The sequence below is a fragment of the Macaca nemestrina genome, chromosome 15 (assembly GCF_043159975.1).
Source record: "Macaca nemestrina isolate mMacNem1 chromosome 15, mMacNem.hap1, whole genome shotgun sequence".
Classification (NCBI taxonomy): Eukaryota; Metazoa; Chordata; class Mammalia; order Primates; family Cercopithecidae; genus Macaca; species Macaca nemestrina.
In genome coordinates, this window is record NC_092139.1 from 20,125,249 (window position 1) to 20,149,704 (window position 24,456).

Sequence of the window (24,456 nt, forward strand, 5' to 3'; positions counted from 1 at the left end):
CCCACAAGCGGAATGACTGGATCATAAGGTAATTTTATTTTACATTTTTCGAGGAACTGCTATACAGTTTTCTGTAGGTGTTGTACCATTTTACATTCCCACCAACAAAGCACAATGGTTCCAATTTCTTCACATCCTCACCAACACTTATTTTCATTTTTTAAAAATAGTAGCCATCTTAATGGGTGTGAGATGGCATGTTTCCAATTTTTTGCTACGATAAAAACTGCAGTGGATAATCTTGTACACACCTCATTTCACACATATGAAAATATATCTGTTGTTTAACTCCCAAGAATGGAATGGCTGGATCAAAGCATCTTTTGGAATTTCTTATGGAAGTCTAACTTATACACAAAACTGCACACAAATCCCAAGTGCTTAGCTTGATGAATTTTCACAGAGTGACCACACTCCTGAAGACGGTGTCCAGAATATTGTCAGCCCCAGAGAAGCCCACAGATGGCCCCCAAAGACCAGCCATCATCCTGACTTCTAACATCATAAGTTAGTTTTGCCTCTTTTGAACTTTTTGTGAGTGGAATCATACAATATGTATTATTTTGTGTGTGGCTTCTTTTGTTCCACATACATGTTTGCGAGTTCCATCCACACTGCTGCATGTAGTTGTTCATTCATTTTTATTCTCACTGGAGTATTGTATTGTATGAAGATACCACAATTTATCCATTCCGCTCTTGATGAGCATTTGAGTAGTTCCTGGTTTAGGGATATTTCAAATCGTGTGGCTATGGAGATCACTAGCAGAGTCCTGTCCAATAAAATATGACAGACACAGAAGAACTAAAAATATGAGTCAAACAGATATTTGTACAAAAATGTTCACAGCAGCACTATTCGCCATAGCCAAAAGGTGGAAACAACCCAAATGCCCATCGATGAATGAATGGATAAACAAAATGTGGTATATCCATACAATGGAATATTATTCAGTCTTTAAAAAGGAAGGAAGTTCTGACATATGCTACAACATGGATGAACCTTGAAGACACTACACCAAGTGAAATAAGCCAGGCAACCAAGGACAAATTGTGTATGATTTATCTCATATGAGGTAACCTAGAATAGTCCAATTCACAGAGACAGAAAGTAGAATAGTGGTTGCCAGGGGCTGGGAGAAGAGGAGAAAGCGGAGTTGTTGTTTTATAGATACAGAGTGTCAGTTTGGGAAGATGAAAACGCTCTGGGGGTAGATGGTGGTGACGGTTGTGCAACAATGGGAATGTACTTAACATGGCTGAACTTTGGACCCTTAAAAATGGTCCAAATGGTAAATGTTATGTATATCTTACCACAGTAAAAAGGTAAAAATATATAATATGATCCACAATGCAAGTCATGTATATTCCTAGCAGCCACATTCAAAAAAGAACCAGAAATAGGTAAAAATAATTTTAAAAATTACTCAACCCAGGCCAGGTGCAGTGGCTCACACTTGTAATCCTAGCACTTTGGGAGGCCGAGGTGGGCAGATCACTTGAGGTCAGGAATTTGAGACCAGCCTGGCCAACATGGTGAAACCCCATCTCTACTAAACATACAAAAAAAATTAACTAGGCGTGGTAGCAGGCGCCTGTAATCCCAGCTACTCAGGAGGCTGAGGCAGGAGAATCACTTGAATCTGGGAGGCAGAGGTTGCAGTGAGCCGAGATCATGCCACTGCACTCCAGCCTGGGCGACAGAGTGAGACTCTGTCTCAAAAAAATAAAAATAAATAAAAATAAAAATCCAATCTATCCAAAATATTATTGCAACACATCATCAATATTAGCAAGTTATTAAGGAGTTATTTTATTTTTTTTGTTAGTATACAAAATCCCATATATATTTCACGCTTGCAGCACATCTCAATTTGACCAGCCATATTTCTTTCTTTTTTCTGAGACTGTCTTGCTGTGTTGCTCAGGCTGGAGTGCAGTAGCACCATCTCGGCTCACTGCAGCCTCCGTTCCCCAGTTCAAACAATTGTTGTGCCTCAGCCTCCCTAGTAGCTGGGACTACAGGTACGTGCCACCACGCCTCGCTAATTTTTGTATTTTTAGTAGAGACAGGGTTTTGTCATGTCAGCCAGGCTTGGACCAAACATATCTCAAGGACTCCGCAGCCACATGTGGTGGGTGGCTCCACGTTAGATCATGCAGGTCTAGTTCAAGTCGTTTGATGAATGTATCATGCATATCTGTTAGATGCATGTGAATTTTTAATTTTGATAGATATTACCAGATTAGCTTCTATAAGTGTTAAACCAAGTTTTATTTTCCTTTCTTTTTTTTTTTTCTGTTTGTTTGTTTGGAGATGGAGTCTCACTCTGTCACCCAGGCTGGAGTGCAATGGCGTGATCTCACCTTACTGCAACCTCCACCTCCCAGGTTCAGTGATTCTCCTGCCTCAGCCTCCCAAGTAGCTGGGACTACTGGCGTGTGCCACCACACCCAACTAATGTTTGTGTTTGTAGTAGAGACAGGGTTTCACCATGTTGGCCAGGCTGGTCTCAAAACTCCCCACCTCAGGTGATCCGCCCTCCTCGCCTCCCAAAGTGCTGGGATTACAGGTGTGAGCTATCGCGCCTGGCCAAAACCAAGTTTTAATCCCACCAACAACGTTGAAGGAGTGTGTCTCCATATCCCCACCTGCATAACTTTGCCAATTTGATAGCAAAACAGTGCCTGCTCAGGTGGTGTGGATTTAACACGTTTCTCTTCCTAGGGGTGAAAATGAGGATTTTTTAATATGTTAAAAAGCCACTGCACTTTCCTTTCTGAGAAGCATTGACTCACCAATTTGAGGGCTATTTTATACTTCTCTCACCCCTCTCCCCGTTCTCCAGGCCCCACCAGAGCTGGGACTAAATGAGGGCTCAAAGCCAGATATTTCAGAATCGTGCTGTTGTCATGCAGGGCAAATTCTGTTGGCCTGAGTTCTGGGAAGCAGGGCTTATCTTTGAGGTCACAGCGCCCCCTGCTGGCCAAGATGGGGTTTTCCTCCGCAGCTTGGACCAGGAGAGGAGGTAGGGCGGCTGGGGACCGAGGGGGCGCCTGCGGAGTCTGGGTTTGATCTCACGTCTACCGTTGAGTGCTATGTGACCTCGGGTAAGCAACTTCACCTCTCTGGGCTTTCCACTTCCTCACCTATAAAATCGAAATAATAACCATTCTTCTCAGTCTCTGGGTTGTTGGAGGAATTATCTGCTGATAGGGCCTGAAGGTGCTTCACTGAGTGTGTGGCACAAAACAAGTGCTAAATAAACAGTGGCTGGAATTCTTGACATTCAGAAAGACCCAGCGGGGAGACAGAAAGGATGACGGGAGCTTAGCAAAAGAAGCAGCTGGTGCCGCTGGAATTTCATAGGTTCACTTCTGCCTAGCCAACTTCTAAACCTGTTTTCTCTTGGCTCCCTCACTTTCCGGCCAGAGGCTCAGTCATACTGCAATGCTGAGAACTCCTTGCCTAAGCCAGACAGGGCCTTGACCTTTCCCCCGCGTTGGGCTGGGTGCACTAGAGTATTGAGCAAATCCACACTCAGCAACCCCCTCCCCGCCACGCACACACACACACGTGCCCACACACACACAAAGCATTTGAGTATCTTCTTCCAGGGAGCTTATAGACACCCCAGCAGAGGCCTCCGTGATCACACTGGCTGAGCACCAGCTGTCTGTGTGGTGCTGGATGAGGGGAGTTTTATCTGCGCCACTCTGGCCCACCGCTGTAGGGCCCTGTGTTCTTATCTGACATTCAACTCTTACCTAATTGTCCATTACACTCACATCCTTCCTCTGCTCTGCAACCTTCCATGGCTCTCCAGTGCCTGCCATGTAAGCCCAGATTCCTCACCCTGGCATTCAAGGCCACTCATGGCCTGGGATGGTCTGTGTGTGGAGCGGCCCACTAGGCTACATGAGAAACACTCTCTCAAATCCTGCCCTTCCTTCAAGATGGAACTAAATGCCACTTCCTTCATTTCTCTACCTTTTCACTCAACATGATTTATTAGACACAAAATGTATTTATTAACACATATTTGTTACCTACTCTATGAAGACATTATCCTAGGCAGTGGAGAGAGAGAGCGGTCTTAGCCAATTGCAACTAAAATGTGTTAGTTTTGCAAATGTTGTGGAACATATGCCCGTGCGAATGCATTGGAAAGTTCCTCCATGGCCCTGGGAGAGGACATGCAAGAGAGGATCCCTGGTGTGTCACCGGCCTCACAGTAAATTCACTTCTGTGCCCAACTAGGCAGGGTTGTCTCCTGGTCCAGGATCATAGCCTCTTCCTCCTCTGATCTCCAAGGACTTTCACTCTCGGCTCTGCCACCAACCAGCTTTGTGACTTTGGGAAGTCATTTTTCCAAGTCTCAGATTATGTGTGTAAAGTGATATATATAGGAAGTGATTCCTACCTTGATAGAGGAATTAAATGTTAATTAAATTGTTTAAAGGGGTTACATTAGATTAGATGTAAAAACGCCGCACGTGGTAAGTGCTCATTGAGCGGCAGCTGTTATTATTGTTACCATTAGCCGCAGCTGACTTGGGCAACGCCGGCTTACCCGCTTCCTGATGGATCCAGAGGTTTGCTTTCTTTGCCCACTGGAGGGCAGCAGAAAGCAGAAACCGGCCTTCCGGAGCTTTGCATTCCTGCTAACACCTAACACAGGCCTCCCAAGCGGCAGGAGGAAGGGTAAGGGGTTTCTGGGCTCAAAAGTGAGGCTGGCCAGTGAAGAGCCTTGTTCATTCTCTGTGTCTCTAGGACTGGATGCTAGTGGCTGGGGTAGGCTCCCTAAACAGCTCCAATCACTGGAAAGGCAGCCAGGTGATCCAGCCCACAACCCCAGTGTCCATCCCTGGATGCACCCCACAGTCCTGGACAGGGTGGGCAGGAGTTCTGGCCTCTGGAGCTGCTCTTCGCATTTCTGTCTGTGTGACCTTGGGCAAATGCCTTGACCTCTCTGTGCCTCCATTTCTTTTTCCATAAAATGGAAATATTGCTGTTTCCCCCAAAAGGAAAAACTTCCATATACGCAGAGGGATGGCCGTGTTTGTGTTGCTTTGCATCAAGTAAATCTGTTACATTGTAATTAGCTTTTTTCTTCTGATCACAAATGCAATGCATTAATTGGTTTCAATATTTTGAGTGCCCTACAGCAGGCCAACCCCTGTATGAGCTGATGAAATTGGCAAAAATGAAGCTAGTGGTTGTGTTGGGGTGGTGGGATTCTGGATGACAGAGTTCCCTACCTCAGCAACCCGCACCCCATTCTCCAAGCTTTCTATAATGTTGTTGCATCATCTTTACAATGGTAGAAAAGGGAGACCAGGAGGAACGCTGACTGAACACCTACCATGTGCAAGATGTTTCCATTCATCCTTTCCCTAATTCTGCAGGCTCCACACAGGCAAAGCCATGTCTGTGTTGCTCGCCACTATTTTCCCAGTGCCCAGCACCGTACCTGGCATGTCGTAGGTCCTGAAAACATACTTGTCTAGCGGTCAAAGAAATGATTTGTGCAAAGTTTACAAATGAGGAAATTGTGATTCAAAGAGGTTGTGTGACTTGCTCAATATCACCTAGCTAGTGGGACGCGGGACCAGGATCATCGGACTTTAGGTCCTGAGGAAGGTCTTTCTACTCTTGCCTGTCCCTCCCCCTCCTCACATTTCCACACCCTCTTTGTAAAGCTGTGTTTTTTTACAGGCGTCTGATCAGGCGGCCTGCAGGAAGAGTATGGCCACGCTTCCTCCCTGAGAAGCTGCTGGTGTGCCCCTCGTCTTCTCAACCCCCGGGGGCCCCTGGAGGATCTGGAGCACGCCCTCTGGCTGGCAGGTTTGCCCAGCAGGTGAGGCCCCTTAGTCGCTGTAGCCCATTTGGAAGCTTGGCAGGTGGGTTTCTAGGGCAAGGCCACCTCTGCCCTCTGAGCTCAGAGCCACCTGTTTCTCCCCCACCCCGTCCTGCACACACCTGGTAGCAGGTGCAGGGAGGAGGCAAAAACCAGACTTTGCCCCTCTATCTGCACCCCTTTTCCCACTCTCAGGCCGATGTGTGTCCAAAAGTGACCTGTGCTGTGTGCATATGGGAATATGCACATGTATACATGTGTGTCCCCATGCACATACTTGTGGACACGGGCAGCCCTATGTGCGAGCACACATGTGTGTCTGAGTGTGGCTTGTGCGATCCTCCATGTGCCCGTGGCTTGTGCGATCCTCCATGTGCCCGTGGGTGCAGACGTGAATCTGAGTGTGAACATGAGCTTTTGTGTAGCTCTGCGTGTGTGTGCGTAGCGCCGAAGGATGGACCACCAAGTAGAAGGGCATCTCCTTGCCCCGCCTCAGTTTCCTCGTCTGTAAAATGGGGACAACAATGACACCTAACAGGTGGAACCAGCCAGGCACACAGTAAGTGCCATGATAGTACCCGTTTTTATTAAGCTCCCCGGGAATGTGTGCGGATTCCACAAAACAAGAACACTGAAAGGGACTAGCTCAAGAAATGTTTCTCCCATCGTTCTTTCATGCTTAGGTCCAGAAGTGTTTCTTCTGTTCTCTTGGTTTTATCACTGCAAAGGTAATATAACAACAGTAGAGGAAGTCTGGGAAAAAGATATGGGGAAGGGGGGATACCTGTCCCCCAGAACCCCACCACTACCAACACAAGAAGAAATTTTGTTTTTGCTTGTTCTTTTCCTGACTTTGTCCATGAGCCAGCACGGGGCTTGGCACACAGCACCGGGCTCAAAAAAAATATTTGGATGCTTTAACAAATATGTATTAGCTAAAATGACTACAATGAGTATTTTTCCATCCTGCGTTTGTTCACATATCATGGACATTTTCCATATGATAGCTGGTGTTTATAGTTGTTATTATTATTGTTATTATTATTATTATTATTATTATTATTTTGAGACGGCTCTGTTGCCCAGCTGGAGTACAGTGGCTCTATCTCAGCTCACTGCAACCTCCGCCTCCCAGGTTTAAGTCATTTTCCTGCCTCAGCCTTCTGAATAGCTGGGATTACAGGCATGCACCACTAAGACAGGCTAATTTTTGTATTTTTAGTAGAGATGAGGTTTCACCATGTTGGCCAGGTTCATCTCGAACTCCTGACCTCAAGTGATCCACCCACCTTGGCTTCCCAAAGTGCTGAGATTACAGGCATTAGCCACCACGCCCAGCCCAGTCTTTGTAATTATTAAAGATAATAGGCCAGGCGTGGTGGCTCATACCTGTAATCCCTGCACTTTGGGAGGCCAAAGTGGGCAGATCATGAGGTCAGGAGATGGAGGCCATCCTGGCCACATTTCACAATGTGGCCTAGTGTTTCCACATTGTGAAACCCCATCTCTATTAATAAAAATACAAAAATTAGCCAAGAGTGGTGGTGTGTTTCTGTAGTCCCAGCTACTTGGGAGGCTGAGGGAGGAGAATCACTTGAACCCGGGAGGCGGAGGTTGCAGCGAGCTGAGATCGCGCCACTGCACTCCAGCCTGGGGACAAAGTAAGACTCTATCTCAAAAAAAAAAAAAAAAAAAAAAAAGATAATAAAAGAAAATTAAGAACTACCTAATTCCTCAAAACAGGGAAATAGTTCACTCAGTTATAGAAGAACCACTTGTATTAAGAAATGTTATGTAGCAGTAATGAACACCTTTTTCCATCTAGGATTTTTTTTCTTCCTTTGGGACAGGTTAGCATTTCCACATTGGGAATAGGGTGTCCCAGGATTTATCTGCCCATTGGTTATGAAGGGGATTCCATTGGAAAAAGAAAAACAGAAACATTAACCGTCAAGGAAATGCAAATCAAACCCACAATGCAATCCCATTACACGCCCCCACGAGGATGGCTACAATAAAAAAAGACAAATAATAACAAGTGTTGGTGAGGAATCAGAGAAATCAGAACTCTCAAACATTGCTGACAGGGATGAAAAAAGTGAAAAAAGCCAGTCATAAAAGACCACAGGCCTGGGCGGACTGGCTCAGCCTATAATCCCAGCACTTCGGGAGGCCAAGGTGGGAGGATCGCTTGAGTCCAGGAGTTCTAGACTAGCCTGGACAACATAGGGAGAACCCTTCTCTACAAATACTTTTTTAAAATTTGCTGGGCATGGTCGTGTCCCAGCTACTGGGGAGGCTGAGCAGGGAGGGTCATGTGAGCCCTGGAGTTCGAGCCTGCAGTGAGCTGTGATTGCACTGTTGCACTCCAGCCTGGGCAAGAAAGGGAGACCCTGTCTCAAAAGAAAAAAAGAGACCCCAGATTACATGACTTCTTTTATATGAAACATCCAGAATAAGCAAAGCCATAGAGACAGAAAGTAATTGGCAGTTGCCTAGGGCCAGAGGGGGGTCAGCGGCAGGAATGACTGCTGATAGGAACAGGGTTTTTGTGGGGGATAATGAAAAAGTGCCAAATTGATTGTGATTTATCACATCAATATATGAAAATATAAATATATGAAGTATAAATATGAAATATATTAAAAATATAAATATGAAATATATTAAATATATGAATATAAATATATGAAAAACTATTGTACACTTCGTTTTTGTTTTTGTTGTTGTTGTTTCTGAGACAGAGTCTTGCTCTGTTGCCTAGGCTGGAGTATAGTGGCATCACCTTGGCTCACTGCAGCCTCCGTCTCCTGGGTTCAAGTGATCCTCCTGCCTCAGCCTCCCGAGTAGCTGGGATTACAGGTGCCCACCACCATGCCCAGGTAATTTGTGTATTTTTTGTAGAGATGGGGTTTCCCCACGTTGGCTAGGCTGGTCTCGAACTCCTGACCTCAAGTGATCCGCCCGCATCGGCCTCCCAAAGTGCTGGGATTACAGACATGAGTCACCACGCCCAGCCTGAATTGTACACTTTAAATGGGTGAATTGTATGACATGTGCATTTTATCTCAATAAAGCTGTTATAATAAAGTATTTTTTTAAAAAGATGGAGACCCAAGAGGACAATAAAAATACACGCCATCGTTTAGTGGGAGCAGGGACTATCGCCAGGACTCATTAATCTCATGTATCTTTCACAATAACCCTATAGGCTTATTTTCCCCATTTTACAGATGAGGACGCTGAGATTCAGAATGACTAAGTAACTGGCCCAACGGCACTTAGTTTTTTAGTGGTAGAGGTGTGATTTGAACCCAAGCTCATGCTCAATTTGAAGTACTTTTGTTGCCTCCTTAGAAGGCACCAGGAGCTAACGCACCAGGCCGACAGGACAGACAGGGGCCCAGGATCGGGGCCTCCTCTCTCCCCTGCCATTATCTGGCCTGGACAGCCAGAGCTCACGATCAGGGCTCTCTATCTCTCCCTCAGGCCTTCTCCTGGCATCTCCCTGTGTATGGCCCCTCCAGTAGAAACCCAGTGGAGGGACTGATCTGGCAAACAGATCTGACTCAGGCCTCTCCAAGGCAGCTGTCAATCCTGTCCACCAAGTAGCCTCCGAGACTTCCCAACTTTACTGCACAGAAATAATAATGCATGTGTGCAAAGATGGACAGACAAAGATGTTCAACATAGCATTGTTTCTAAGAGGGAAAAACTAGAAAGAACCTAAATGTCCAACACTGGAGGACTGGTTATTCCATGACGGAATGTGCAGCCCTTGAAAATCCTATAGCAGAAGGATCCTTACTGACACAGAAGAATGTTCACAATATGTCGAGTGAGAAAAGCAGACCCCTCCTAGCTGCTGTCCCCTGCCACCCAGGCCAAGCCCTGCTTGCATCTACAATCCAGCCATATTAACCCTCTTCTGGCCCCCCGGATGCTCCAGGCTTACTCTTTTCAGGTCTTTGCAGTTGCTGCTTCCTCTGCCTGGAATCCACCTCCCATCCTATCCCTTGTCATTCTCTTTCAAGCTGGCTAACTCTGCTGCAGCCTTCAGGTCTCAGCTGAGCTCTCTTTTCCCCTGGGAAGGATCCTTGGACCCTCAGGATGGGGCAGGGTCCCTCCTCTGTGCTCTCACAGCCCTGTGGGTCACCCATCATGGCCCCTGTCACCCTCTCTGTGACTGGCCATTTAACTGTCTGCTGCCTGCATTTGACTCCAGAAGACAAGTCCAGACCTGTCTGACTGGCCTGACACTGCTTTCTTCGTGTCTTATCTCAGAGAAGGCCTCTCCCAGTGACTTCTGTGGCAACTGGAGCAAAAGCTGGACTCCTCTTCATGTTCTCCAAGGCCTTGTGTGGTCTGGCCAGTGCCCATGCCTCAACTCATCTTCTATGTTTTTCTGCTTCATTCTGTTCCAGCCACATAGGCCTTCTAGATGGTTCTCCAACATGCCAAATGCATGCCTGCCTCAGGACCTATGCATTTGCTGTTTCTTCTACCTGGAATAAATGAAAAATAAATAAATACTTTTTTTTTTTTTTTTTTTGGAGATGGAGGCTGCTGTGCAGGCTGGAGAGTAGTGGCACGATCTTGGCTCACTGCAACCTCTGCCTCCCGGGTTCAAGTGATTCTCCCACCTCAGCCTCCCAACTAGCTGGGACTTCAGGCATGCACCACCATGCTCAGCTAATTTTTTTGTATTTTTATTAGAGATGGGATTTCGCCATGTTGCCCAGGCTGGTCTCAAACTCCTGGCCTCAAGTGATTCTCCTGCCTCAGTCTCCCAAAGTGCTAAAATTACAGGCATGAGCCACAGTGCCCAGCCATAAATACAATAATTTTTTTAAAGAAAATTTAGTGCTTTGTTGATTTAAATAAAATTATCCTTGGTATTTTAGTGAGGAAATACATCAAAGCATGACTTTATCTCAAAATCAGATATTGTTATGTGCTATCAGGATATCTGGACACCCTGCCATCATAGGAGTTTGCCCTTGCAGGCATTACTAAATCGCTTCCTTCACCCGAAACATCTCACGGCCAGGAGTTGTGACTGCCAAGGACTGTGCCTTGCTAGTTTGAAGATGCAGTTGGTTTTATTATCTTATTATTTTATTTTTTGAGACAGAGTGTCACACTGTCACCCAAGCTGGAGTGCAGTGACAAAATCTCAGCTCACTGCAAACTCTGCCTTCCGGGCTCAAGTGCTTCTCCTGCCTCAGTCTCCCAAGTAGCTGGGATTACAAGGTGCCCAACATCATGCCCAACTAATTGTTGTATTTTTAATAGAGACAGGGTTTCTCCATGTTGGCCAGGCTGACTTTGAACTCCTGAGCTCAGGTGATCCACCTGCCTTGGCCTCCCAAAGTGCTGGGATTACAGGCGTGAGCCACCACACACAGCCACAGTTGATTTTAAAATGGCATCACCCTGACTCTGTTATGCTCCTGTTTCCCTAACAGTGTCACCATGGACCTAGGCTCTTGCCAGTTTTGCACTCTGCCAATCTCAGTGTGTTGGCCAAGTGAGTTTAAAATTATGTCATTCATCTAGCCAAAGTGATGATTCAAATATTTCAAAAAGCAAACCTTTACTCTTTCACAGAGAGGAGACTCAATTTTCCAAACAATCAAAATGTCACACGCGTTCGTGTGAAGAGACCACCAAACATGCCTTGTGTGAGCAACAAGGCTGTTTATTTCACCTGGGTGCAGGCGGGCTCTGAGTCCAAAAAGAGAGTCAGCAAAGGGTGATGTGATTATCATTAGTTCTTACAGGTTTTGGGATAGGCGGTGGAGTTAGGAGCAATGTTTTGCGGGCAGGGGGTGGATCTCAGTACATTCTCAAGGGTGGGGAGAATTACAAAGAACCTTCTTAAGGGTGGGGGAGATTACAAAGAACCTTCTTAAGGGTGGGGGAGATTACAAAGAACCTTCTTAAGGATAGAGGAGATTACAAAGTACATTGACCAGTTAGGGTGGAGAAGAAACAAATCACAATGGTGGAATGTCATCAGTTAAGGTTATTTTCACTTCTTTTGTGGATCTTCAGTTGCTTCAGGTCATCTGGGTGTATATGTGCAGGTCATAGGGGATATGATGACTTAGCTGGGGCTCAGAGGCCTGACATTCCTGTCTTCTTATATTAATAAGAAAAGCAAAACAAAATAGTGGTGAAGTTGGAGCAGCGAAAAATATTGGGGCTGCTATGGAGAGATAATGGGCGATGTCTCTCAGGGCTGCTTCAAGTGGGATTGGGGCGGCATGGGAACCTACAGTGGGAGAGATTCAACTGACGAAAGATTTTGCGGTAATGGGTGAAATTGTGGGGTTGTTAGAAGGAACATTTGTCGTATAGAATTATTGGTGATGGCCTGGATGCGGTTTTGTATGAATTGAGAAACTGAACGAAAGATACAAGGTCTGAATAAAAGGAGAAAAATAGGTATTAAAGGACTAAGAATTAGGAGGACCCAGGACATCCAATCAGAGAGTGCCCAAGGCGATTCAGCGTAATTACTTGCTTGGTTGGTGAGTTTTTGGGCTGTATCCTTGACAGAGTCCTCCTTTTCAACTTGGAGGCTGAGCTTGGTGAGGTGTGTTTTTATTTTTTTATTTTTATTTATTTATTTATTTTTTATTTATTTATTTATTTTTTTTTTGAGACAGAGTCTCGCTCTGTCGCCCAGGCTGGAGTGCAGTGGCCGGATCTCAGCTCACTGCAAGCTCCGCCTCCTAGGTTTACGCCATTCTCCTGCCTCAGCCTCCCGAGTAGCTGGGACTACAGGCGCCCGCCACCTCGCCCGGCTAGTTTTTTTTGTATTTTTCAGTAGAGACGGGGTTTCACCGTGTTAGCCAGGATGGTCTCGATCTCCTGACCTCGTGATCCACCCGTCTCGGCCTCCCAAAGTGCTGGGATTACAGACTTGAGCCACCGCGCCTGGCCGAGGTGTGTTTTTAAAAGACCATTAGTCTGTTCTACCTTTCCTGAAGATTGAGGATGATAAGGGGTATGAAGGTTCTACTGAATACCAAGAGCCTGAGAAACTGCTTGGGTGATTTGACTAATAAAGGCTGGTCCGTTATCGGACTGTATAGAGGTGAGAAGGCCAAACTGAGGAATTATGTCTGACAGAAGGGAAGAAATGACCGTGGTGGCCTTCTCAGACCCTGTGGGGAAGGCCTCTACCCATCCAATGAAAGTGTCTACCTAGACCATGAGGTATTTGTTTCCTGACTCAGGGCATGTGAGTAAAGTCAATTTGCCAGTCCTGGGCAGGGGCAAATCCCCGAGCTGGATGCGTAGGGAAGGGAGGGGGCCTGAACAATCCCTGAGGAGGAGGAGAATAGCAGATGGAACACTGAGAAGTGATTTCCTTGAGGATAGATTTCCACGATGGAAAGGAAATGAGAGGTTCTAAGAGTCAGGCTAGCGGCTTGTAACCTACATGGAAGAGGTTATGAAATGACAGAATAGAATGGGCCTGTGAGGCTGGAAGGAGATATTTTCCTTAGTCCAAGAACCATTTTCCTTGTGTGGATAGGTGGAAGTTTCAGTGGGAGAGTAGGTGGGAGTGACCCATGAGGAGGAGAAAAACTGGCCATGAGGGACAGAAGTTGGAATGCTAGCTGCTTCTTCAGCTACCTTATCAGCATAAGCATTGCCCTGAGCAATGGGATCTGATGCCTTTTGGTGGCTCTTGCAGTGTATGATTCCAGCTTCCTTTGGAAGTAAAGCAGCCTTGAGAAGAGTTTTTATTAAAGAGGCAACAATGATGGAGGACCCTTGCGTAGTGAGGAAACCTCTTTCATCCCATATAACAGCATGGTGGTGCAGGATATGGAAGGTATATTTAGAGTCAGTATAAATATTGACGCGTAGTTCCTTTGCAAGAGTGAGGGCTTGATTGAGTTAAGGCAATGAGTTCGGCTTGCTGAAAGGTAGTGGAAGGGGGCAGAGCAGTAGCCTCAATGATAGATGTGGAAGATACTATAGCATAGCCTGTCTTGGCTGGTGTGTGGTGATTAGGCCTGGTGGAACTGCCATCAATAAACCAGGTGTGATCAGGGTGAGGAACAGGAAAGAAGGAAATATGGGGAAATGGAGTGAATGTCAGATGTATCAAAGAGATGCAGTCTTGGGGGTCAGGTATGGTATCAGGAATAATGTAGGAGACCACATTGAAGTCTGGGCCAGGAAGAATGGTAACTGTGGGAGACTCAACAAAGAGTGAGTAGACCTGAAGGAGCCGCGGAGCAGAAAGTATGTGTCAGGTGTAAGGAAGAAAATAGATTTGGGGAGTTATGAGAACTGTAGAGAGTGAGTTGAGCATAGTTTGTGATTTTGAGGGCCTCTAAAAGTATTAGGGTGGTGGCGGTCACCACACAGAGACATGATGGCCAGCCTAAAACAGTAAGATCAAGTTGTTTGGACAAAAAGGCTGCAGGGTGCAGTCCTGGACCTTGTGTAAGAATTCCGACTGCACAGCCCTGCACTTTGGCTGTGTGTAATGAAAAGGGTTGGGATGAGTCAGGGAGAGCTAGTGTAGGAGCAGTCTCTTATGCTATCTTCAAGGAACAGAAAGAGGAGTGGGGAAAAGATTTAGGATCTATGGGGTCAGCTAGGTTTCCTTTTGTGAGTTTATATAATGGTTTTGTTAGGATGGCAAAACCAGGTATCCAAAGGCAAAAGTATCCAACCATGCCTAGGAAGGAAAGAAGTTGTTGTTTTGTAGAAGGGGTTGGGGTTTGAGAGATCAGTCAGACACGATTGGCAGGGAGAGCACGTGAGTTTTTACGAAGAATTATGCCGAGGCAGGTAATGGATGGAGAAGAAATTTGAGCTTTGGAGGGGGATACCCAATATCCCTTGGAGAATAAACGTTGAAGGAGAAGGAGGATGTCTTGTTGAGAAGATTCAAAGGAGGGGCTACAAAGTAGAAGGTCATCAATATATTGAATAAGGTGAGAAGCAGAGGGGTGGAAAGAAAGTAAATCATGAGAAAGAGCTTGGCCGAAGTAATGAGGGCTGTCCCTGAAGCCTTGCGGCAGTACAGCCCAAGTAAGCTGCTGAGACTGATGGGTGTCAGGGTCAGTCTGGGAAAAAGAAAAGAGAGGCTGGGACAAGGGGTATAGGGGAATAGTGAAAAAAAAAAAATCTTTAAAGTAAAAAATGGAATAGTGAGTTGTGGAGGAAGGTATTAAGGACAAAAGAGTGTACGGGGTTGGGCACCACAGGGTGGATAGGCAAAACAATTTGGTTGATAATGTGCAGATCCTGAACTAACCTGTAAGACCTGCCCGGTTTTTGAACAGGTAAAACAGGAGAATTGTAAGAAGAGCTTATAGGTTTTAGAAGCCCATGCTGTAGCAGGCGAGTGATAACAGGCTTTAATCCCCTCAAAGCCTGTTGTGGGATGGGATACTGGCATTGAGTGGGGTAAGGGTGATAAGGTTTTAATGGGATAGTAATGGGGTGTGATCGGTTGCCAGGGAGGGAGTGAAGGTGTCCCACATTTGTGGGTTAAGGTGGGGGAATACAAGAGGAAGACGCAAAGGAGGCTTTGGGTTGGGAAGAAGGGTGGCAATGAGATGTGACTGTAGTTCAGGAATAATCAGGAAAGCAGATAATTTGGTTAAAATGTCTCAGCCTAATAAGGGAACTGGGCAGGCGGGGATAACTAAAAAAGAGTGCATAAAAGAATGTTGTCCAAGTAGGCACCAGAGTGGGGGAGTTTTAAGGGGTTTTGAAGCTTGACCATCAATACCCACAACAGTTGTGGGGGCAAGGGAAACAGGCCCTTGAAAAGAAGGTAATGTGGAGTGGGTAGCCCCCATATCAATTAAACAGGGGAAGGACTTACCTTCCACTGTAAGAGTTACCTGAAGCTTGGCGTCCGTGGTGGTCCAGGAGACTTCTGAGGCGATTGGGCTGCATCAGTCTTCAGCTGCTAAGCCAAGGAGATCAGGGAAGGAGTCGGCCAAGGAACGTTGGGTTTGGGCTCCAGGGGCTTTAGGAGCAGCGGCGATGTGAGTCAGACAGTCCGACCTCCAGTGGGGGCCAGCACAGAGAGGGAATGGCTTAGGAGGAATGCCGGGGTGCAGGCATTCTGAGGCCTAGTGGCCAGGCTTTTGGCATTTGAAGCAGGGTCCACGAGGATGTTTTGAAGGAGCCCCTGGAAGTTATAGCTTGGATATTCTGAAGTTCTTGCATGCTGGAGACATGGTTGTGGGTTGTCTTACAGCAGAGGCAAGTAGCTGTAACTCAGAAATGTGTTGCTGTCTGGCTACCTCCTCTTTATTATTGTACACCTTGAAGGCAGGGTTGATTAATTCCTGTTGTGGGGTTTGAGGGCCGGATTCCAATGTTTGAAGCTTTTTTCTAATGTCAGGAGCTGACTGGGTGATAAAATGCACGTTAAGAATAAGGTGGCCAGGCCGGGCGCGGTGGCTCAAGCCTGTAATCCCAGCACTTTGGGAGGCCGAGACGGGCGGATCACGAGGTCAGGAGATCGAGACCATCCTGGCTAACATGGTGAAACGCCGTCTCTACTAAAACATACAAAAAACTAGCCGGGCGAGGTGGCGGGCGCCTGTAGTCCCAGCTACGCGGGAGGCTGAGCCAGGAGAATGGCGTGAACCTGGGAGGCGGAGCTTGCAGTGAGCTGAGATCCGGCCACTGCACTCTAGCCTGGGTGACAAAGCAAGACTCCGTCTCAAAAAAAAAAAAAAAAAAAGAATAAGGTGGCCTTCTGGCCTCGCTGGGTCTAGAGTAGTAAAGCGTCTAAGGGTTGCCTGCTAAGCGGGCCATGTACTGGGCTGGGTTTTCGTCTTTACCTTGGGTAGTTTCTTTAAGTTTGTCATAATTAACAGCTTTGTAAGCTGCCTTTTTAAGCCCTATAACTAGACAGGAAACCATGTAACCTCACCTAGCTATACGTGGGGAATTGGCCTGATAGTTCTTTTGGAGATCTCCTCAGGGAACTGCTCTAATGTCTTCCTGGAGGTCTGGCTCCTGAAGCCAGCGGTTCTCAGCGTGAGACTGGGCTAGAGAAAAAACTCTTTCCCGTTCACCCGGGGAGAGGGTAGAAGTTAGGATGACATTTAAGTCACTCCAGGTTAAATTGTAGGACAGAGTTAGATATCGGAATTCCTGTACGTATTTAGTGGGGTCTGATGAGAAAGAGCCTAAAAGCTGGCTCATTTGGGAAAGGTCTGACAGAGAGAAAGGCACATGTACCCTGACTCTGCCTTCAGCTCCAACCACCTCTCTAAGAGAAAATTGTTGGGCGGGTGGGGGAGAGCTAGTCGCAGAACAAAACTGTAAACCAGACCGGGTGTGGGGAGGGGAGGCAATAGAAGGGTTATAGGGTGGGGGAGCAGAGGCTGAAGAAGAGTTGGAGCCTGATTCAGCCTGGCGGGGAGTGACCTGAGGAGGAGCAGTGTGGGGAGGAGGTGAGAGGTCAGACGGGTCAGTAGAAAAGGAAGATTCACAAGACTCAGTGAAGCTTGGGGTTGGGACTGAAGGGACAGGTGGGAGGGAAAGAAAGAGGATTTGGGACGTATTGCATTGGGAACAGAGACTAGGGAGGGAACGAAGTGTGAAAAATGCCTGGACATAAGGCACCTCAGACCATTTGCCCATTTTTCAACAAAAATTATGTAGGTCTCTTAGGATGGAGAAATCAAAAGTGCCGTTTTCTGGCCATTTAGAATCGTTTTCAAGTTTGTATTGGGGCCAAGCGGTGTTGCAGAGGAAAATAAGACGCTTAGGTTTTAGGTCAGGTGAGAGTTGAAGAGGTTTTAAGTCCTTGAGAACACAGGCTAAGGGAGAAGAAGGAGGAATGGAGGGTGGAAGGTTGCCCATAGTGAAGGAGGCAAGTTTAAAGAGAAGGGTAGAAACACGGAGAAAGGGGTGGGGAGCAGCCCTGGGCTGTAATGTGGGTGCGCAGCCAAAGCAGGTGTCCCTGCAATTGACTTGCCACCAAAGGAATGTGGGTGAAAGACCAAGGTAGGCGTCCCTGCGGTGATCAGACACCAATGCAATGTGGGTGAATAATCAGGCAGGCGTCCCCGCAGTGATTAAACACCAAGGGAAGACTGTCTTCCCGAGTCCGTGACCCATGCTGGAGTTTTGGGTCCACGGATAAAATGTGTCTCCTTTGTCTCTACTAGAGAGAAAAAAGAACTAGAATTGGAAGGACAGGGAGATTGAAGGGTAGCAAGAGAGGCTGGAGAAGAGAGTGAAAAGACCACTTACCCAATTTGAAATTGATGAGATGTTCCTTGGGCTTGTTGGTCTGAGGACCGGAGGTCATAGGTGGATCTCTTCACGGAGTGAGGGTGAGGACAGGGAACTGGCCTCCCGAAGGAGTCCCTCTGACTCGGGTCTTTGGCACCAAATGTCACGCGCGTCCGTGTGAAGAGACCACCAAACAGGCTTTGTGTGAGCAACAAGACTGTTTATTTCACTTGGGTGCAGGCCAGCTGAGTCCGAAAAGAGAGTCAGCAAAGGGTGGTGGGATTATCATTAGTTCTTACAGGTTTTGGGATAGGTGGTGGGGTTAAGAACAATGTTTTGGGGGCAGGGGGTGGATCTCACAAAGTACATTCTCAAGGGTGGGGAGAATTACAAAGAACCTTCTTAAGGGTGGGGGGGATTACAAAGAATCTTCTTCAGGGTGGGGGAGATTACAAACAATCTTCTTCAGGGTGGGGGAGATTATAAAGTACATTGATCAGTTAGGGTGGGGCAGAAACAAATCACAATGGTGGAATGTCATCAGTTAAGGTTATTTTCACTTCTTTTGTGGATCTTCAGTTGCTTCAGGCCATCTGGGTGTATATGTGCAGGTCACAGGGGATATGATGGCTTAACTTGGGCTCAGAGGCCTGACACAAAAGACCTGAAAAAGACAGCTTGAGACCAAAAGAATGTCTCCCCCTCTCCCCAGTTTCGTTTCTTTTCTTTTCTTTTTTAGTAGCAGTTTACTCAAAAGGTAAACAAAAAAATCTTTTACTATCTCTTATTAATACTATATGAGGCAGGGCACGGTGGTTCATGCTTGTAATCCCAGCACTTTGGAAGGCCAAGGCGAGCGGATCACCCTGAGGTCAGGAGTTCAAGACTAGCCTGGCCAACATGGCAAAACCTTGTCTCTACTAAAAATTCAAAAGTTACCCTGGCATGGTGGCGCATGCCAGCAATCCCAGCTACTCAGGAGGCTGAGGCAGGAGAATCACTTGAATCCAGGAGGCGGAGGTTGCAGTGAGCCGAGATCACGCCACTGCACTCCAGCCTGGGTGGAACGAGACTCCATCTCAAAAAATAATAGTAATAAAATAAAATAACTGTATGAATATCTAGTTCAAAAGAGAAAACTGATTCTACTTTTGCATCAGTGAATTACAAATATGAAAGTTAATTTTAATAAAGCCTTATAAATCATCTAATCTCAATCAGCTTTGACCACACAAGATAATATTTCCCTAAACCTTTTATAACCTCTTACAATTTTTCCATTCCTCTTTCTTTTCCCAACTTTCTATAGCCATTCAGTTAATCTATTTTATTCTTTCCTTCTTTTATCCCAATTTGATACAGCCTTTAAATAACCCCTAAACTAGGGAAAATCACTTACTCTTTAACAAAAACCACATACTTATGTCTTTCTTATGGCCTTCCTTCCTAAAAACGCATCTTCCTTTCCTTACATATTCTGAATACAGAATTGTCTTCCTTCTGGTCTCCAGTGTTAGTTACCATACATTAGTCAGAATTTTAAATCTTAGTAATCTCAATTTATACTAAAAATCTAAGAAGTAGGCCGGGCGCGGTGGCTCATGCCTGTAATCCCAGCACTTTGGGAGGCTGAGACGGGCGGATCACGAGGTCAGGAGATCGAGACCATCCTGGCTAAAGCGGTGAAACCCCGTCTCTACTAAAAAAATACAAAAAAAACTAGCTGGGCGAGGTGGCCGGCGCCTGTAGTCCCAGCTACTCGGGAGGCTGAGGCAGGAGAATGGCGTAAACCCAGGAGGCGGAGCTTGCAGTGAGCCGAGATCCCGCCACTGCACTCCAGCCTGGGCGACAGAGCGAGACTCCATCTCAAAAAAAAAAAAAAAAAAAAAAATTTATTTTATTTTATTTATTTTTTTAAACAGAGTCTCACTCTGTCACCCAGGCTGGAGTGCAGTGGTGCGATCTTGGCTCACTCCAACCTCCACCTCCCAGGTTCAAGAGATTCTTCTGCCTCAGCCTCACAAGTAGCTGGGACTACAGGCACACACCACCACGCTCGGCTAATTTTTTGTATTTTCAGTAGAGACAGAGTTTCACCATGTTGGCCAGGCTGGTGAACTCCTGACCTCAGGTGATCTGCCCGTCTCAGCCTCCCAGAGTGCTAGGATTACAGGTGTGAGCCACTGCCCAGTCGGAAGTGATTTTGTCAGTATGTACTACAATTTATGAATACACATTTTACAATATTTGGAAACACAAGCTTTCTAATGGAACAATTTTTCAATGTGGAATACGATACTTTTACTAGCGGATCTTAATAGCTCTCTTTTTTTTTTTTTTTTTTTTTTTTTTTTTTGAGACAGGGTCTTGCTCTGTTGCCCAAGCTGGAATATGGTGGTGTGATTATAGTTCACTGCAGCCTCAAACTCCTAGGCTTGAGTGATCCTCCTGCCTCAGCCTCTCGAGTAGCTAGGACTACAAGCATGCAGCACCACTCCTGGCTAACTTTCAAACTTTTGTTTTGTAGAGACAAGGGCTCACTATGTTGCTCAGGCTGGTCTCGAACTCCTGGCCTCAAGCAGTCCCGTCACCTCAGCTTTCCAAAGTGCTGGGATTACAGGTATGAGCCACTATACCCAGCCTCTAAATATCTTTTATTTCTCTGAAATAAGAAACCAAAAGTATATGAGCTTAAACTTATATGTAGTAATTAATGTTTTAGCATTATATCTTATTTGGAAATGATCTAGATATTCAATAAATATTCATAGTTTAATTTAGCTTGGCAAAACTCTAAAGTCATAGTTACCAAACAAATTTGAAAAACTTTTTCCTTTTTGTGGCCATCGCCAAAGCAGGAGTAGCCAAAATGAAGTTTGATCCCTTTGTGACTTCTTTCTTTTCGTTTTTTGTTTTGTTTGTTTGTTTTTGAGATAGAGTCTTGCTCTGTCGCCCAAGCGGACTGCAGTGGCACAATCTCAGCTCACTGCAGCCTCCCACCTCCCGGATTCAAGTGATTCTCCTGCCTCAGCCTCCCAAGTAGCTGGGCTTACAAGCGTGCACCACCACACCCAGCTAATTTTTGCATTTTCAGTAGAGACGGTTTCACCATGTTGGCCAGGCTGCTCTCAAACTCCTGACATCAGCTTCCCAGTGTTGGGATTACAGGTGTGAGCCACCACACCTGGTGTTAATTAATTTTATTAAATAACATATATATATATATATATTTTTTTTTTTTTAATGGAACGCTTCAGAATTTACGTGTCATCCTTGCACAGGTGCCATGCTACTAATCTTCTCTGTATCATTCCAATTTCATTTTAGTTATTTACTTATTTGTTTATGTATTTATTTTGAGACAGAGTCTCTCTCTGTCACCCAGGCTGGAGTATAGTGGTACGATCTTGTCTCACTGCAACCTCCACTTCCCGGGTTCAAGCAATTCCCCTGCCTCAGCCTCCCAAGTAGCCAGGATTACAGGCATGTGCCACCATACCCAGCTAATTTTTGTATGTTTAGTATAGATGGGTTTTCACCATGTTGGCCAGGCTGGTCTCGAACTCCTGACCTCAGGTGATCCACCCGCCTCAGCCTCCCAAATTGTTGGGATTACAGGCGTGAGCCACCGCGCCCGGCCTTCATTCCAATTTTAGTATGTGTGCTGCCGAAGCGAGTACCTCACTGAATTTTAGACGAGGTAGGAAATTTACATTTCAAAGCACAGAGAAGAAATTTAAGCCTTCCAGAAAGCCGCTTAAGATTTACATTTTTTTTCCTTCAGCAAAAAATCATACCAACAAGAAAGGACGCAAACAGAGAGAGGGACTTACCATATCATTAAAAGAGGGGTTTCAGTCACCTGAAAAAAATTCCCCAAAACAAGATCCAAAATAGAAGAAGTAGAAAGGCCCTATTTTAAAAATTATAATCTGAATATCTGCTTTTAATTAAGTTGACTTTAAACTACAGAGCTCTTAAGAAAATATTTTTGTCAGGTTTTAGCCAGGTAAATAACAAACATTCTTGATTTTATTTTATTTTTTTTGGCTTTTCCTCTCTGGAATTTACATTAAGAAGAGTTTTGTAGGAGGGGCATATTTGTTTGTTAGAGGTCTAGGGTAATCACTCTTTTAAGCTGTTTGCCTTTGAAATGTTTTAATTAAATGTGTCCTTTCTTTCTGAATATGTGGTTTCATTAAGCTTAGGAGAGAAGGCTAAACAAAACAAAAAAATTCCTATCATATTCTAAATAGAAACCAAAATTTTAAATCAAAGGTATACGTGCACAAGTTACTCAAAACCAACATAAATAGGTGTGCCTGAGACTAACAACAGGTGCTCATACAGCACCCGGCACAGAGCTCGGTACACAGTAAGCACTCGGTGTTGGCTAGCTGTTCTCATTATCATCATCATCATTGTCATCGTCATATATGTATGGGTGGCTGATTAATCTCTGAGATCATGGATGAAGAAGACTTTGGAAGTCAAAACATAAAAAGAAACTTTGAAGAAGGCCAGGTTATCCCAGGCCAGGGCAAGATACTAGAGCTGCACTGTAGTACTGCAGAGCTATAATAAAATGGGAAGCAGCAGCCCATGATTTCTGGGGGTGCTGGGGAAGACGAGGACACAAGAGGAAACCACTGATAGCTAGTGATCAGCATGACTAAAGAACCTCCCACAGCCAGAGTTTTGACCCATGATAGTACAGGATTTGGAGGAGGGGGGCATTCCCCATCCCAGCAGATGTGCAGAGCCAAGGCTCAGGGGACAGCTGTCATCAGGAAGAGGATTCCTGCACTGGTGATAGGTTGAAGGAAATGACTTTATTTGGTCTTGGTCTCTCTGAATAAGGGTCCCAAGATTCCCTGCCCTGTTGTGGCCACATAGCCAGCAACAGTTCCTAATATAACGTGATATTAAACATGTTAAGTTATATATAAGACAATATATTTATTTACATAATAGCATTACATCTTTGTTCATAATTACATACATTAAAATTTACATTTACTGTCATATTTACATTCATATGATACATATCTATAATTATTTCATTCCTACATTGTGGTTGTGTACTTTTACGTTAACCTTTTCATGTGACATTGATTTTGTAATGTCATTTTATTTAGAGAGAATAAGAAGATACTTTAGTCTTTTCTCTAGCACCGTTGACTAATGTTTTTTTTTTGTTTGTTTGTTTGTTTGTTTTTGAGACAGAACCTCACTCTGTCACCCAGGCTGGAGTGTAGTGGTGCAATCTCGGCTCACTGCAACCTCCACCTTCTGGGTTCAAGCGATTCTCCTGCCTCAGCCTCCCAAGTAGCTGGGACTACAGGTGCGCCTGGCGAATTTTTGTAATTTTAATAGAGACGGGGTTTCACCAAGTTGACCAAGCTGGTCTCAAACTGCTGGTCTCAAATGATCTACCCACCTTGGCCTCTCAAAGTGCTGGGATTACAGGTGTGAGTCACCACACCTGGCCCCCATTTTTTTAAGACAGGGTCTTGCTCCATTGCCCAGGCAGGACTGCAGTTGTCTGATCTTTGTGCAATGCAGCCTCAAACTCTTGGGCTCAAAGGATCCCCCCATCTCAGCCTCCCAAGTAACCAGGACTACAGGCATGTGTCTCCACACGCAACTAATCTTTTAAGATTTTGTAGAGACAGAGTCTCACTGTGTTGCCCAGATTGGTCTTGAACTCCTGGCCTCAAGCCACCCTCCCACCTTGGCCTCCCAAAATGCTGGGATTATAGGCATGAGCCACTGTGCCTGGCCCCAAATTTTTTATGGTCGATAGTTAAAAGTTTCTTTCAGCTTCACAACTTATTACTGGCACAGTAGCCCCCTCTTATGCAAGGTTTTGCTTCCTGAGGTTTCAGTTGCCCATGATCAATCACAGTCTGACAATATTAAATGAAAAATTCCAGAAACAATTCATTAAGTTCTACATTGTATGCTGTTCTGAGTAGCGTGATGGAATTTGGTGCTGTCCCACTCCACCCCACCCTGTCCCCCCGGGGTGTGAACTGTCCCTTTGCCCAGCATCTTCACTACCTGCCCATTAGCCAACTTAGTAGTTGTCTTGGCTATTGGATCAAAAAAACATAGTCTAAATAGAATTCCTTACTATCTACAGTTTCAGGCACTCACTGAGGGTCTTGAAATGTATCCCTCGAGGATAAGGGGGTACTATAGGAAGGTCATAAAATTCTAGGATTGTTGTCAAATTTAGAAGAACCTCTATCAAGTTTCTTTCATATCAGGGCTGTAAGATTTCCGGACTTGTTATGTTTCCTTGATTATTAATCTTAAAATTTTTTTGAACTGATGCTATTTATTAT

The 24,456-nt window shown here is 45.4% G+C and overlaps 1 long non-coding RNA gene and 1 pseudogene across 2 annotated transcripts in view; one reads left to right on the forward strand and one right to left on the reverse strand.

Moving 5' to 3' along the window:
- LOC105496412 (uncharacterized) overlaps window positions 1–24,456 on the forward strand; it is an 87,644-nt gene that overhangs the window by 57,938 nt on the left and 5,250 nt on the right. For both annotated transcript variants that reach the window (XR_011613318.1, XR_011613319.1), the window contains one exon: window positions 5,719–5,860. This is a non-coding gene — a long non-coding RNA (uncharacterized lncRNA). The remainder of the gene's footprint in view (window positions 1–5,718; window positions 5,861–24,456) is intronic.
- Window positions 21,344–21,444, reverse strand: LOC139359003 (U6 spliceosomal RNA; annotated as a pseudogene).